This window comes from Sminthopsis crassicaudata, chromosome 3 (assembly GCF_048593235.1).
Source record: "Sminthopsis crassicaudata isolate SCR6 chromosome 3, ASM4859323v1, whole genome shotgun sequence".
NCBI classification, from domain to species: Eukaryota; Metazoa; Chordata; class Mammalia; order Dasyuromorphia; family Dasyuridae; genus Sminthopsis; species Sminthopsis crassicaudata.
The window spans coordinates 510,981,296-510,996,690 of NC_133619.1; the positions used below are offsets into that span (position 1 = coordinate 510,981,296).

At 34.4% G+C, this 15,395-nt stretch overlaps 1 protein-coding gene and 1 long non-coding RNA gene across 6 annotated transcripts in view; one reads left to right on the forward strand and one right to left on the reverse strand.

Annotated features, from left to right (window-relative positions):
- FAM168A (family with sequence similarity 168 member A) overlaps positions 1-15,395 on the reverse strand; it is a 188,303-nt gene that overhangs the window by 69,685 nt on the left and 103,223 nt on the right. The gene's annotated exons all lie outside the window — the stretch shown is intronic.
- Positions 3,474-15,395, forward strand: part of LOC141563229 (uncharacterized) — a 37,119-nt gene continuing 25,197 nt past the window's right edge. Inside the window, exon 1 of the long non-coding RNA XR_012488374.1 lies at positions 3,474-3,543. This is a non-coding gene — a long non-coding RNA (uncharacterized LOC141563229). The remainder of the gene's footprint in view (positions 3,544-15,395) is intronic.

The following is a 15,395-nucleotide window of genomic DNA, read 5'->3' on the forward strand; positions in this document are numbered from 1 at the left end:
TGGGGGGAAGGAGAGGAAAATTAGGAACACAAGGTTTTGCAAGGGTCATTGTGGAAAAATTACCTATGTATATGTTCTGTAAACAAAAAGTTATAATAAATTTTTTTAAAAAGGACTAGGATTTCATTAACTCTTTTTTGATAGCTACATCACACTGTGGGCTTGTGTTCAACTATGAGCCCAAGGTCCTCTTCACATGAACTGTTATATAGTCACAAATATTCCCCTACTTGTCATTTTACAAATAAGAAACTGTCATAAATTTGTACTCTGATGTGTTCCTAAGTCTTATAAGTAATCCTTGGTTCTTAAAAATCCATATTAACAGAGAAGAGCCCTAGTAAGTTTTATTATGCTGGAAAGCTTTGAATGTGATCCCAGCAATAGGTCAAGTATTATTCCCAAAGACCAACTCAGTTAAGTCCAGAGAAGTGTGTCATTAGCACACCAGCAGGGTAGTGATTAATTAAAAAAAAAAAAAGAAAAGAAAAAAGAAAATTATAAAATGGTCCTCTTTTTACAGTGACGTGGCAGAGTAAAAAATATTAAGAGTAATGCATTATAAATAATAAAATTTTAGTTTATAAACTTTAACTTAGCTACTGCTACTCTAAAAAAAGTAATTTAATCATCAATAAATTGACAGAGTAGAAAAGGAATGAATTGTGTCAATCTTGATATTCTCATCATAAATGAAACCACAAGAAAAAAGATATAGCTACATTGTAAGATGATTCAGTTCTTCTACATGAAGTGAATTGGCCAAGATGATTTTATCAACAAAAAAACATTATTTCATGGGATGTTGCAATTGCAATATTCATAATAAGTGTTTGAAAAAGACAACATGAAAATAATGCAGTTCACATATTAGTATCTGATGCAGAAAATGAAGAGGTAGAGAAATTCTACTAGGTACTTTATGCTATACGGTTAAGTCATTTCATTCATGTCCAACTCTTCATAACCCCATCTGGGTTTTTCTTGGCAAAGATATTGGAATGGTTTACCATTTCCTTCTCCAGCTTAGGGTAAAGTGATTTACCTAGGATCATACAACTTAATAAGCCTCTAAGACCAGATTTGAACTCAAGAAAATGAGATTTCCAGACTCCAGGACTGGTATTCTATTCACTGACCTATCTGCTTATTCATACATCAAAATTATTCATGAGTCCTTGAAAGTTAACAATCCAAGTAACTTTGTGAGATCATAAATAACATGAGTTATATTTTGATGATACATATAGGGGGTATAAAATAAGGAGTGCATTCTATCAAAGATGTTTGCCACTGCCATGAAGATGATCCTATGGATGATAAGACTCTCCAGATGATCCTCTTTGAAGATGACAAAGGTGTCATCCTTGATACATAGTTGTGTCAAATTCTGGAGCATGCTGAACCCCTTGTAAGAAATGGGTAACTACCCAAAAAGTTTAGCCTAAGTAGCTACAAAAGAAAAACCAAGTGGATGAATGTCTATTAATCAGATTGTTATATACAGTTATATAGATGATCAATAGAGTTTGTCCATCAGCATATATACATGTGTATATGTGTTTCTATATATGAAATACATATGGACAAGAAATAAATAGGAGAAAAAATGGATTAAGTTGCCTTTAGAAAATTTTTACAGTCCTTTAATGACTCCAAACTTCTCTCAGAAATAAGACATTATCTTTTTAAATATCAATACTCTTATGGTGGTGTATGGCTGTTGAGTCACAGAATGCTATCATTTCCAAATAGAAGTACACACCAGGTGTAAGAACAAACTCCAATTATATAAACAATAACAAAGTTCAGTAAGAACTTTGGGTGGTCTACCTGTGACAAAATTACAGGAAGATACAAACAAGAGTTGCTTAGGACAGGCAGACATGGATGGATTGTGAGATACATCATTAGAGGGAACAAAAAGACTCAAATGAAAATTTTAAATGAGGAAACCAACATCCAGAGATAAGGAGTGGTTTGCCCAAAGTCAAAAATTGAGATGTGACAGTGAGGATCACAATCCAAAGCTTCCATAACAACTAGCATTTATGTGATGCTTTAAGGCAGTACTATTATCATCACTATTTTTAAAAATAAGGAAAGAGAGGCAAATAATAATTAATGGGCTTTATATTTATATAGGCTAGGGCTACCTAGCTAGTAAGTATTTGGGATTAAATTTAAACTCTTGTCCTCCCTGACTCCAGCTTCAGAGCTCCATTTACTGCTTCACCCAACAATACCTCAAGTATCAAAAAAGTGGTTAAAGAACCACAGTGACAAGAAGCTCCCAAAGCATTGTGGGACAGTTGGTTGTTAGGAATTTCTTCCTTATATCCTGACTCCTAGCTAGTCTAGTATTTCTTTTATCAGACTCTTACCATTCAAAAGTTTATGTGCTGAGTGACTCATCAAAAAACAAAAAAAGATGGACTGATGATCAGCTTCTAACAAAGCCCTCAAGTCTCTGCTAGTGATCTTTTCTGTTAGCTAAAGAATTCTTTGCTGTCTTAGACAGACCTTTAATATCCTTTCCTTAAGTCTGTGACTGGTCATAAACTCAGTCTTTTTGGGTCAGTTGGTACTTCTCCATTTTTAAGAAAGAAGCTGCACAAGGTGGCTCACTGCTAGAGGCGACAATTCTCTATTGCCTTACTCTGTTTCTGGGTAGTTGTTACCATGAAGCCAAGAATAATGAGCTTACTCAGTGAAGAAAACTAATGTATACAGTTGATATCTTTCCATTTGTTCTTAATATTTTTTCTATATACTCCCAGTGGCCATAGACAAAAATGTATGTCTCTTTCTGCATCTTGAGTTCATCAACTTTCTGTCTGGTGGTAGATGACATGTTTACCAGTCCTCTGGAGCTGTGGTTGGTCACTGCACTGATCACAGTGCTTAAACTTTTCTTAATTATTTTTCCTTATATTGTTATTATGTAAACTGTTCTCTAGGTTCTGTTTACTATATTTTATATTAAATTGCTTAGCAGTTTTCCCAAGTTTGTCTAAAGTTATCTCTAACTATTTCTCATATATCTATTACATTATTTGTTCAATCTTCAATGGACAACATAGTCACTTATTTAATCATAGGATATTGGGGAAGGCAGGGTCAAATCGTAGCACTTTCATTTGCTCTTATTGCAATTGAGAAGAACTCTGGTTTATTGTTAATATCCTTAATTCAGGTTGCCAGATGTACCCCAAACTTTCTAAGGATAGAAGCAAACACTGGGATCAACAAAATCTCTAAAGTCACGTTCAATTCTGGAACCTAGGAATCTAAAATTCTGTAGTTCTATGATTTGGTCACTCTAAAGTTATCGAAATATGTTTAATCTAAATCCTATGGCTTTAGGGTTTTAGTATTCTAGAACTGGAATGTTCTACAATTGAATTACATAATAGATGGATCTGTTAAGATTCTTACAAGGTGCTAAGTCATTGGAATGGATATAATTATCTAATTTAGCATGGTTCGGTATGATTGATCTGACCCTACAAGGAGATGTTACGGGCCAGAACTTGAAACAAGGTACTGAGTGGAACTGAGGAGACAATAATTAAATCTAATTTGGCATTAATTTAATCCTACAGCAAATAATGGTTTCCTAGTGATGAAATGATTTGTGTGCAGCATATAAGCAAGAAGTTCTCAGGGCCAGAGATGACTTTGGGAGATTCAGAGTCAAGATTCAATCCCACTTCCACCTTTGGGCTGGTTGGAGACATTGGGAAGATGAGAGGCTGAAGCTGGCATTGACAAAGGATTAGCAGCAAGAGCTCTTGGGTACCAAGGAGAGAGGAAGGCCTTCAGAAAACTAGCCAAGCCCCAAGTGAAGAAGATAAGATTTTGGAAGAGACAATAAAGGATTTGGATTTTAACTCCTGGCTGCATTATTGAACTGAACTGAAATGATGGCTGCCTCCAGAAGCTCCCTAGGAAACCTGCTCCAAGAGAATGATTATATTTTAAGAGAAGAGAACATCACATCGATCTATTCAATAAGGTTTTAATTATAGGTTAAGTCATCACCTATGAATTTAAGTGACATCCTATACAATAATTACAACTTCCATTATGTGATAGACATAAACTAGATTAATGAAATTCATACATTCTTGTAAAATTTTTAAATGCATATTTACAACACACAAGTTCAAACAACAAAAAACTTCAGTAGTGTTGTTACCTTTGTCTGAAATGATTATCACTCTCCTCTCTCCATCCTTGAAGATTGAACTTCAAGGTTCATCCTCTTCCCTGACTACTTAAGTCCAAAGTAATGTACATTCTTCTAAAGACCCCAAATCTCTTAAGTATGTACTGAATTTAGCAGTGCCTTGCTTGCCTTTCACTTTGTTTATTATGCTACTTTTTTTCATATAGATTGCATGTGTTTGGAGATCACTACAGTATATAGTGTAAGCCCTAATATCTGTTAGACTGTTCTTTAGCTTTCTCAACAGTTTTTAATCAAATAGTGAGTCCTTATCATAGAAGTTGGAATAATTGAGTTTACTGAATAACATAATACTACATATTAATTTGCTTTTATATGTCATGCATCAAATCTGGTTTATCAATGAACTTTTCTATTTTTTTCACCAGTATCCAAAGGTTTTATTGATTGTGACTTTGCAGTTGTGTGGAACTATTACTGTTCATTGTGATTGCCCCCCCCCCGGTTATTTCCAATGAGAGACATAAGCAGTTATTCCTCCAGATGAATTTTGTTTTAATTTTTTCTCTAAACTCTCTAATTCTCTAAAGTAATCATTTGATAGTTTAGTATAAAACTGAAAAAGTATATTAATTTTAGTTGCATTGTCATTTTTATTATATTGACCAAACTAACCACAAGCAATTATTCTCTCTCCACTTAAGCTCTAACTTGATTTCTGTAAAGATTAGGTCCCTGGTAAAGATTAGTCCCTGGTAAGTGAATAGTTTATTTCTTCTGTAGTTGTTATCATATTTTCAATCAGCAAAAATTTCTTTTCATTCCTTCCTATCCTAACTGCCCCAAACTGAGAAGGAAAAACAAAATCCCTGTTATAAACATGTATAGCTAAACAAAACAAGCTTCTACAGTAGCCATGTCCAAAAAGACAAATATACATTATCTGAATGTACATATACATATAGACATATGTGTGTCTGTGTGTGTATGTATGTATACACATATTTCTCATTCTTCATTCACTCTGAGCCTCTCACCTGCCTATAAAAAGGGTTAAAATATATTTCACCATCAGTTCTTTGGAATACTAGTTGGTTAGTACACTGATCAGAGTTCCTAATTCTTTCAAAGTTGTTTATCTTTATAATATTTTTGGTCACTGTTTAAATGTTCTTGTGCTTATGCCCACTTTACCCTGCATCAGTTCATATAAGTCTTTCTATGTTTCTCTAAAACTATCCTCTTCATCATTTCTTATGCTACAAGAATATTTCATTCCCATAACCCTTTTAAATCATTCTCCGATTGAAGAACAGACTCTCACATTCCCATTCTTTGCCACTTCAAAAATAGCTATAAAAAATTTTTATACATCCTTGGATAGCATTTGCTTTCCTTAGGACTAATGCTTAAGGTAATTAAGCCACTCTCTAAATCCTCCTTCCTTTTCTTCTTTATCTCCTTCCCTGTTGAATGAAATGTTTTTCTGTGAACATAAATATATGTATTCTTCCTTCCTTTGATCAGTTCATAGGAAAGTGAAGTTTTAGTCAGTCATTCCCCCTACTCCCTTCTCCTCCCTGTTTGTACAGAAATTTATTTATCCACCCCAAATATATATGATGTATTCCCTAATCTTTTTTTCACCTTTCCAACTATATTCTTTTTCTCTTCTCTTTTGATCTTTTTAGATATAATAAAATCACTCCCAAATCTTCTCTCTAATTAGGCTATATGACCCTTTATGATAGGGTTCAGAAAGGACACACATTATCATTTTGCCACATTTGAATGTAAGCAGTTTATCCTTGTTTAGTCCCTTATGATCATTCATTTGTGTTTAGCTTTTATGTTTCTCAACTCCCCTGTTTGAAATTTCTGGGCAGCTTTTCATCAGGAATGCTTGAAACCCCCTTATTTCATTAAAATCCACTGGGATTATATTCATATTTCTTGGGTTAGTGCTGGGCTGTAAGTCTATATCCTTTGCCTTCTAGAATATAGTATTCCAAGTTCTCTACACATTGCATTGACAGCTGCTCAATTGTGTGTAATCCTGACTGCAGCTCCTCAGTACTTGAATTCTTTCTTTGTAGCATTTTTGTTTTGACTTGGAAACTTTAGATTTTGGTTCTAATATTCAAGGGAGACTGTTTTTTTGATGGGGTAGCCTTCAAGAAGGAAACTGGAGATTCTTCATATTTCCATTTTGTCTTCTGTTTTTAAGAGATATAGGCAGTTTTCTTATGTTATTGCTTGGCCTTACGGGTGGGGATGGGCGTCATGGCATTCATCATCATAATGATTCTTAATTTATTTTTTGTCTTCCATCTGCTTTTTAAGTCAACTGTTCTGTTATGAGATGCCTTACGTTTTTCTACTTTTAGTCTTTTGTCTTTGTTTTAACATTTCTTGTTGCCTCATGTAGTCACTGATTCTATTGTGTTTATTCTAATTTTCAGAAAATTTGTTGTTTGGGCAAGGTTTTATATCTCTTATGCCAAGCTATTATTTTCCCCCTTCTAAGTCATTCCCCCATAGCTCTCATTTCTTTTTTATTTTCCTCCTTAACATTCTCACTTCATTTATGTTTTTAATTAATTTTTAAAAATTCTTGTTTTACAATACTGTATGAGGATATATTCTGATGGAAGTGGAAATCTTCAACATAAAGAAAAACCAACTCACTTCCAGTTGATCAATGATGGACAGAGGTAGCTACACCCAGAGAAGGAACACTGGGAAGTGAATGTAAATTGTTAGCACTAATATCTGTCTGCCCAGATTACATGTACCTTCGGAATCTAATGCTTATTGTGCAACAAGAAAATAGTATTTACACACATGTATTGTATCTAGGTTATATTGTAACACATGTAAAATGTATGGGATTGCCTGTCATCGGGGGAGGGAGTGAAGGGAGGGGGGGATAATTTGGAAAAATGAATACAAGGGATAATATTATAAATATAGATATATAATAATGAAAAAATTCTTGTTTTACCTCTTCCAGGAATTATGGGTGAATTTGTAGCTAAGCTGTGTTTTTCTGTTTATGTTGTAAAATCATTCTTTTCTTCTGTTTTTGTATCTTGAGCACATTGTGATTTTTTTCCCTGAATTTACTCCAATAAGATCCAATTTGGTTCATTTTCTAAAATGGAAGTGGTTGTTGTTTTTTTTGGGGGGAGGAGAATTTAGCTGTATTTCTTTCTCATACTCTATTATGTTAGTTCTGCTTCTATCTATAATTATTTTCAATGAAATTTCTCTAAGTTTTCCAGTTGTTTTTTATTTTACTCTCTAGGATGCTCTATGTAGAGCACCATATCATATATCTGCAAAAGCTGAAAAATAATTCTTCTTTTCCTCTTTTTATTCTCTCAACTTTTTTTTCTTGTCTTACTTATACAGCTATCATTTTTTATAATTATGTTAAATAATACTGGTAATAACAGATAGAAATTTATTGCCTCTAAATTTATTGGAAAAAAATCTCTAAATTATTTCCCTTATAATTAATGCTATCTCTTGGTTTTTGATATATTCTCTTTTGCACATTAAGGAAAGATCCAATTATTCTTAAGTTTTGTAGTGCTTTTAACAGAAATGTCTTGTATTTTACATTTTCTACATTTATTGATATAATTAAATGATTTTTCCTGTTATTAATATTGGCTATTATGTTTATAACTGAACTAATACTGAATCACCCCTGAATTCCTGGTAAAAATTCTATTGAATCACAATGGACTAACTGCTTGATTTTCCCAATTGAGTTTAACACATTTGTACTATAAACTCTCTATATGTGAAGTAAACACTCTTTTGTTTAGTTCATATTAAAGTAAGACTGATACGTTGGAAAGGAAAAGAAAAGTTGAAAGGAAGAGAAGTGTAGAGTAGAACAGAAACAGATAACATTATTTACTTTTCTTCTTGGATTTCTTGACTACTCCTCAATCTGGTGCTCACTTTTTAAGGTATGTACTATAGTAGCCATATGAGAGCTTGTCTACTCTGTTTAATCTAACTATGTAGCACAAGTAGATAAGAGTACTTGTGCTAACCTCTTTGCTAATAGTTTATTTAATTTTTTTTTTGCCAGTATTTATTAGGAATATTGATCTATAATGTCTCTCTGGTTTAAGTAGCAAGACCATATTTGTATCACAAAAGGAATGTGACAATATCCTTTGTTTTCCTATTTTTGCAAATTTTACATTTACACAATACCAGAGTTAATTATTCTCTGAATGTTTGATAGAATTTCCCACATAATCTTGGCATTTTTTCATCCTTAAAAGTTCTTTATGATATGTTCAATTTCTCTTATTTCTTGCTCTGTTAATTTGGGTATTTCATATGTTTGTAGATATCTATTTTATTTAAATTGTCGTTTCTGTAGGCATTTAATTGGGCAAAACAATTTCTAATAATTTCCTTTATTTTTATTTGCTGTGATTTCTCCTTTTTAACTTTCATTACTAGAATTTGGTTTACTCTCTTTAAAAAAAAATCAGACTTGATAATTAATCAATTTTATTGGCTATCTATGCAATGGGTTATTTTCTTTTTTGATTTCTCTTTTTTTAATTTTATTTAGAATTTTTTTCCACAGTATATATGCATGAGTAATTTTTTTAATAATATTATCCCTTGTATTCATTTTTCCAAATTATCCCCTCCCTACCTCCACTCCCTCCCCCCAGTGACAGGCAATCCCATACATTTTACATGTGTTACAATATAACCTAGATACAATATATGTGTGTAAATACCATTTTATTGTTGCACATTAAGTATTAGATTCCGAAGGTATAAGTAACCTGGGTAGATAGACAGTAGTGCTAACAATTTACATTCACTTCCCAGTGTTCCTTCTCTGGGTGTAGTTATTTCTGTCCATCATTGATCAACTGGAAGTGAGTTGGATCTTCTCTATGTTGAAGATTTCCACTTCCATCAGAATACATCTTCATACAGTATTGTTGTTGAAGTGTATAGTAATCTTCTGGTCCTGCTCATTTCACTCAGCATCAGTTGATTTAAGTCTCTCCAAGCCTTTCTGTATTCCTCCTGCTGGTCATTTCTTACAGAGCAATAATATTCCATAACCTTCATATACCATAATTTACCCAACCATTCTCCAACATCCATTCAACTTCCAGTTTCTAGCTACAACAAAAAGAGCTGCCACAAACATTTTGGCACATACAGGTCCCTTTCCCTTCTTTAGTATTTCTTTGGAATATAAGCCCAATAGCAGCAATGCTGGGTGAAAGGGTATGCACAGTTTGACAATTTTTTGGGCATAGTTCCAAATTGCTCTCCAGAATGGCTAGATTCTTTCACAACTCCACCAGCAATGTATCAGTGTCCCAGTTTTCCCACATCCCCTCCAACATTCATCATTATTTGTTCCTGTCATCTAATCTTGTTTGCATTAGTATTGTTTGTACAGAAACTTTTTAGTTTGATGTAATCAAAATCTTCTATTTTGTGATCAATAATGATCTCTAGTTCTCCTCTGGTCATACATTCCTTCCTCCTCCACAGGTCTGAGAGGTAGACTATTCTCGGTTTCTCTAATCTATTTATTATCTCATTCTTTATGCCTAAGTCATGGACCCATTTTGATCTTATCTTGGTATATGGTGTTAAGTGTGGGTCCATATCTAATTTCTGCCATACTAATTTCCAGTTTTCCCAACAGTTTTTTTCCAAATAATGAATTTTTATCCCTAATGTTGGTATCTTTGGGTTTGTCAAAGATTAGACTGCTATAGATGTATCCTTTTTTGTCCTTTGTATCTAATCTGTTCCACTGATCTACCGGTCTATTTCTTAGCCAGTACCAAATGGTTTTGGTGACTGCTGCTATATAATATAGCTTTAGATCAGGTACACTTAGACCACCTTCCTCTGACTTTTTTTTCATTAGTTCCCTTGCAATTCTCGACCTTTTATTCTTCTATATGAATTTTGTTGTTATTTTTTCTAGGTCATTAAAATAGTTTCTTGGGAGCCTGATTGGTATAGCACTAAATAAATAGATTTGTTTCGGGAGTATTGTCATCTTAATTATATTCGCTCGGCCTATCCAAGAGCACTGAATGTCTTTCCAATTATTTAAATCTGACTTCATTTTTGCGGCAAGTGTTTTTTAATTTTGCTCATATAATTCCTAACTTTTCTTTGGTAGATAGATTCCCAAATACTTTATACTCTCAAAATTTGTTTGGAATGGAATTTCTCTTTGTATCTCTTGCTGTTGCATTTTGTTGGTGATATATAAGAATGCTGAGGATTTATGTAGATTTATTTTGTATCCTGCCACTTTGCTAAAATTTTGAATTATTTCTAATAGCTTTTTAGCAGAGTCTTTGGGGTTCTCTAAGTATACCATCATGTCATCTGCAAAGAGTGATAGTTTGATTTCCTCATTTCCTACTCTAATTCCTTGAATCTCTTTCTCGGCTCTTATTGCCGAGGCTAGCATTTCTAGTACTATATTGAATAGTAATGGTGATAGTGGGCAACCTTCTTTCACTCCTGATCTTACTTGGAAAGGTTGCAGTTTATTTCTATTGCATATTATGCTTACTGATGGTCTTAAATATATGCTCCTGATTATTCTAAGGAATAGTCCATTTATTCCTATACTCTCAAGAGTTTTTAGTAGGAATGGATGTTGGATTTTGTCAAATGCTTTTTCTGCATCTATTGAGATGATCATATGGTTTTTATTAATTTGATTATTAATATGGTCAATTATACTAATAGTTTTCCTAATATTAAACCAGCCCTGCATTCCTGGTATAAATCCTACTTGGTCATAGTGTATTATCCTGGGGATGATTTTCTGAAGTCTTTTTGCTAATATCTTATTTAAAATTTTAGCATCAATATTCATTAAGGAAATTGGTCTATAATTTTCTTTCTCAGTTTTCGATCGACCTGGTTTAGGTATCAGTACCATGTCTGTGTCATAAAAAGAGTTTGGTAGGACTCCTTCATCCCCTATTTTTTCAAATAGTTTATATAGCATTGGGGCTAATTGTTCTTTAAATGTTTGGTAGAATTCACATGTAAATCCATCTGGTCCTGGGGATTTTTTCCTGGGGAGTTGATTAATAGCTTGTTCTATTTCTTTTTCTGAAATGGGACTATTTAAGCAATTTATCTCCTCTGTTAATCTAGGAAGCCTATATTTTTGGAGGAAGTCATCCATTTCACTTAAGTTATCAAATTTATTGGCATAAAGTTGGGCAAAGTAACTCCTTATTATTTCTCTAATTTCCTCTTCATTGGTGGAAAGATCCCCCTTTTCATTTATAAGACTAACAATTTGATTTTCCTCTTTCTTTTTTCTGATCAGATTTACCAAAGGTTTATCTATTTTATTGGCTTTTTCATAAAACCAACTCTTGGTTTTATTTATTAATTCAATAGTTTTTTTACTTTCAATATTATTGATTTCTCCTTTTAATTTTTGTATTTCAAGTTAGATTTTTGGTTGGGGGTTTTTAATTTGGTCTTTTTCTAACTTTTTAAAAGTTGCAGGCCCAATTCGTTAATCTTCTCTTTCTCTATTTTCTTCAAATAAGCCTCTAAAGATATAAAGTTTCCCCTTATTACCGCTTTAGCTGTATCCCACAGATTTTGGTATGATGTCTCATCATTGTCATTATCTTGGGTGAAATTGTTAATTGTTTCTATAATTTGCTCTTTCACCCAGTCATTCTTTAAGATGAGATTATTCAGTTTCCAATTACTTTTTGGTCTATTTACCCCTAACTTCTTACTGAATGTAGCTTTTATTGCATTGTGATCTGAGAAGAAGGCATTTATTATTTCTGCCTTCCTACATTTAATTTTGAGATCTTTATGCCCTAATATATGGTCAATTTTTGTATAGGATCCATGAACTGCTGAGAAGAAAGTATATTCCTTTCTATTGCCATTCAGTTTTCTCCAAAGGTCTATCATACCTAGTTTTTCTAATGTTCTATTTACTTTTTTAATTTCTTTCTTATTTGTTTTGTGGTTTGATTTGTCTAAATCTGAGAGTGTAAGGTTGAGATCTCCCACTATTATAGTTTTGCTGTCTATTTCTTCTTGCAACTCTCTTAACTTTTCCTTTAGAAAGTTAGATGCTATACCACTTGGTGCATATATATTTAGTATTGATAAGGCTTCATTATTTATGCTACCTTTCAGCAGGATATAGTTTCCTTCCTTATCTCTTTGATCAACTTCTGCTTTTGCTTGATCTGAGATAAGGATAGCTACCCCTGCTTTTTTGGCTTTACCTGAAGCATAATAGGTTCTGCTCCAACCTTTTACCTTTACTCTATATGTATCTCCCTGCTTTAAGTGTGTTTCCTGTAAACAACATATTGTAGGGTTCTGATTTTTGATCCAGTCTGCTATCCATCTCCGTTTGATGGGAGCGTTCATCCCATTCACATTTACAGTTAAAATTACTAATTCTGTATTTCCTGCCATCATATTATCTCCAGATTATGCTTTTTCCCTTGACCCCCCTGATCCCCCTCCCCGATATTTAATTTATAGACCCCACTTGTGACACACAGCCCTCCCTTTTTTTAGTATCCCTCCCCCCTCCCTCCAAGTCCCTTCCCTTATTCTCCTTTTCCTTTTCCCTTTTCCTCTCCCCCCTTTTAATGAGGTGAGAGAGAATTCTCTGAAAAACAAATATGACAATTATTTACTCTTTGAGCCTCTTCTGATGAGAGTAAGATTTACACAATGATTCTCCCCCTCTCTAAATTCCCTCGGATATGGTGTATTTTCTATGCCTCTTCCTGGGATGTAGTTTCCCTCTTTTTATCACTCCTTCCCCCTTTTCTGAAACGACCTCCTTCCCTTTACTACACCCCCCTTTTCTTCTTTTATATCAGTAAAATCAAATTATCCATGCATACTTTCTATATACCCACAATAGAGATATAGTTCTCGAGGGTTCTGTGTACCTTTTTCTATTTCTCTTCAGTCTTGTGGATGTAGATCAAATTTTTTGTTTAAGTCTGGTTTTTTTCTTAGAAACATATTTTTTAGTATCCCTCCCCCCTCCCTCCAAGTCCCTTCCCTTATTCTCCTTTTTCTTTTCCCTTTTCCTCTCCCCCCCTTTTAATGAGGTGAGAGAGAATTCTCTGAAAAACAAATATGACAATTATTTACTCTTTGAGCCTCTTCTGATGAGAGTAAGATTTACACAATGATTCTCCCCCTCTCTAAATTCCCTCGGATATGGTGTATTTTCTATGCCTCTTCCTGGGATGTAGTTTCCCTCTTTTTATCACTCCTTCCCCTTTTTCTGAAACGACCTCCTTCCCTTTACTACACCCCCCTTTTCTTCTTTTATATCAGTAAAATCAAATTATCCATGCATACTTTCTATATACCCACAATAGAGATATAGTTCTCGAGGGTTCTGTGTACCTTTTTCTATTTCTCTTCAGTCTTGTGGATGTAGATCAAATTTTTTGTTTAAGTCTGGTTTTTTTCTTAGAAACATATGGAATTCCTCTATTTCATTGAATGACCATCTTCTTCCATGGAAAAAAATGCTAAACTTAACTGGGTAGTTCATTTTTGGTTGCAGTCCTTATCTTTTGCCTTTCGGAATATCAGGTTCCAGACCCTTTGATCTTTTAATGTGGAGGCAGCCAGATCTTGAGTGACCCTTATTGTGGCACCTTGGTATTTAAATTGTTTTTTTCTAGCTGCTTGCAGGATTTTCTCCTTTGTGTGGTAATTCTGCAGCTTAGCCACAATATTGCGTGGTGTTCTTTTTAGGGTCTATTTCAGAAGGAGTTCGATGAATTCTTTCCACATCTACTTTCCTGTTTCTATTTATCTACTTTCCTGTTTCTATTATCTCTGGACAGTTCTCTTTGATAATTTCCTGTAAAATAGAATCTAGGCTCTTTTTCTGGTCATAGTTTTCGGGAAGTCCAATGATCCGCAGATTATCTCTCCTAGATCTATTTTCCAGGTCTATAGATTTTCCCAGTAAGTATTTGATGTTATTCTCCAGCTTTTCATTTTTTTTGTTTTGTTTGACTGATTCTTGGGTTCTCTGTGAATCATTCATTTCTATTTGTTCCATCCTGACTTTTAAGGAGTTATTTTCTTCTTTCACAGTTTTTAGTTCTTTTTGTATATGCCCAATTTCATTTTTTAATGAATTATTTTGCTCTATTGAATTTTTTTCCATTTCCCTAATTTTTTTTGAGAATTATTTTGTTTTTCCAATTCAGAAATCCTATTTTCTTGAGACTTTATCTTCTCCAATTCAGAAATCCTACTTTCTTGAGATTTTTTAACCTTTTCTAATTCACAAATTTTGTTTCCCTGCATCTCCTGTGAATTCTTTATTTTTTCCAACTCCAATTTCAGGATGTTGTTATTCTCTATCATAGCTTCCCTTTCCTTTCCCCATTTTTCTTCAAACTCTCTTAACTTTTTAATAGTCTCTTCATGGAGAGAGTTATGTGATGGGGGGCAGGAATCGTTCCCCTTTAGGTTGTTATCTGCTGACTCTCTGCTGTTAACTTCCTCGGGGTTGGATACCCGCTCTTTCTCTGTGTAGAAGGAATCTATAGTTTTTCTTGGCTTTTTATTCATACTTAAAAAAATCTTTTGGGGTCTGTCCCTGGGGTAGGAAATTATTTATTTCTTTACCAGCTTCCTCCCAGACTGGATGGATGTAGCGGCCCCTGCGCCTGAGCTAAGAGAGAGCTCTGGGAGAGAGTTCCCCACCCCCTCCCTGGAAGTACCTCAGAGGTGATTAGCAGGGCAGTGCTTTGAGGGTGCTGTGTGTCCTAGCGACTTCCCTGAGGTTTAAGGCTGAACAGTAAAGGAAACACAAGGCCCAGCCTATGCGTCCCGGTGGGGCGTGGATGTCTGCAGCAGGTGACATGAAAAGCCCCTGCGCTCAAACTGGAAGTGTCTGCCAGAAACCGCGGTCCCTAGTTCAAAGGTTCCGCTTCTCTGGGACGTCCGGGGCTGAGTTCCACAGCCTCCAGCTGAGCCAGGCAGTGTGTGTTACCTTGGGCTGTGTCCGCCTGCTTTTCAATCTCTTAACTACCCCCAGGTGAGGCCCTGGACAGCCTAAGTCGGCCACACCCACAGTGCCGAGATCTGCTGAGTCACTTCCGGATTGGGGTGGTTC